This window comes from Branchiostoma floridae, unplaced genomic scaffold, assembly GCF_000003815.2.
Source record: "Branchiostoma floridae strain S238N-H82 unplaced genomic scaffold, Bfl_VNyyK Sc7u5tJ_391, whole genome shotgun sequence".
Taxonomy (NCBI): domain Eukaryota; kingdom Metazoa; phylum Chordata; class Leptocardii; order Amphioxiformes; family Branchiostomatidae; genus Branchiostoma; species Branchiostoma floridae.
This window is the reverse complement of record NW_023365828.1, coordinates 3,581-4,644: the sequence shown is the minus strand read 5'-3', so window position 1 is coordinate 4,644 and position 1,064 is coordinate 3,581. Positions and strand designations below refer to the sequence as shown.

Genomic DNA, 1,064 nt, shown 5'->3' with positions numbered 1-1,064 from the left:
GATGTTGATGATGATGATTGTGATGTGGTGATGATGATGATGATAATAATACTTATCTACCTAATACCTAATACCTGGAAAATATACATATATAGCATTATGACACGTGAGATCACGTGGCGCAGCGGCAGCGTGTTTGGCTCGGTCCGAGAGGTCTGCCGTGCCGTGTCAACGATCTTGTGCCCTTGGGAAAGGCACTTTACACGGCTTTCCTCATTTTACTCAGCTAAAAATGAGTACCTAGCTTCGGTTAGGGCCGTCCCTTTGACAGGACATTAAATGGAGGTCCCGTGTTTGGGGACAGCCACACCTCGAGCACGTTAACGAACCCGTGCGATGGTGCGGTGTGAGTGGTTCAAAACCTACAGTCCCTGGCCGCACCTGGGGCAATTACTGTCGTATTGAGGTCACCGCCGAATGGCAGCTCGCTCCAAACCCTTGCGATTAGCCCAACCTATTGTAAGCTCCTCGCAATTCAGCCCCTGGCTGCCAAAAGAGAGTAGTCGGCCCACCCAATAACAATAACAAAACAATTATATTACATTATATATGTATATATTATATTTATCCTAGCATAAAAGTTCATCCGTGTTGGTAAATGACATTATGGTCATAAATTAACGAACACCCTGTTACTGCTTCCATTTCACAGGGCATCGATATTTTAGGTATTTGGTAAGAAAGTCGTTAATTACGTTCCATGTTTGCTTTACATTCTTGGAGGCCTCTGTGAAAAACTTTATTAATTCTACAGAAAAAATTTCTACGCATTGCGACATGTTCGAGTTTCTATACTCACTCTTCACCACTATTTGAGAAACTTAGAATTTTGAATATCTATGACGTTAACAGATTTCAACTTGCTCTATTCACAGCCCAACACATAAACCGTACTCTCCCCGATACCTTTGACAGCTTTCTTAATTTTCGCTCGCAGTTTCACAATTATCAAACTCGCCAAAAGCACAAATCTGCACATCCCCCTATTCAGAACCTCTCTTGCCCAAATGTCTGTTACATACAAGTGTGTTACCCTATGGAACGATCTTCCCCCCTCCCTTAAG

At 43.0% G+C, this 1,064-nt stretch overlaps 1 protein-coding gene across 1 annotated transcript in view; it reads right to left on the bottom strand.

Moving 5' to 3' along the window:
- The window catches only part of LOC118408760 (zinc finger protein 84-like), a gene marked incomplete at its 5' end in the record, with an annotated part of 15,299 nt that overhangs the window by 10,743 nt on the left and 3,492 nt on the right, over positions 1 to 1,064 (bottom strand). The gene's annotated exons all lie outside the window — the stretch shown is intronic.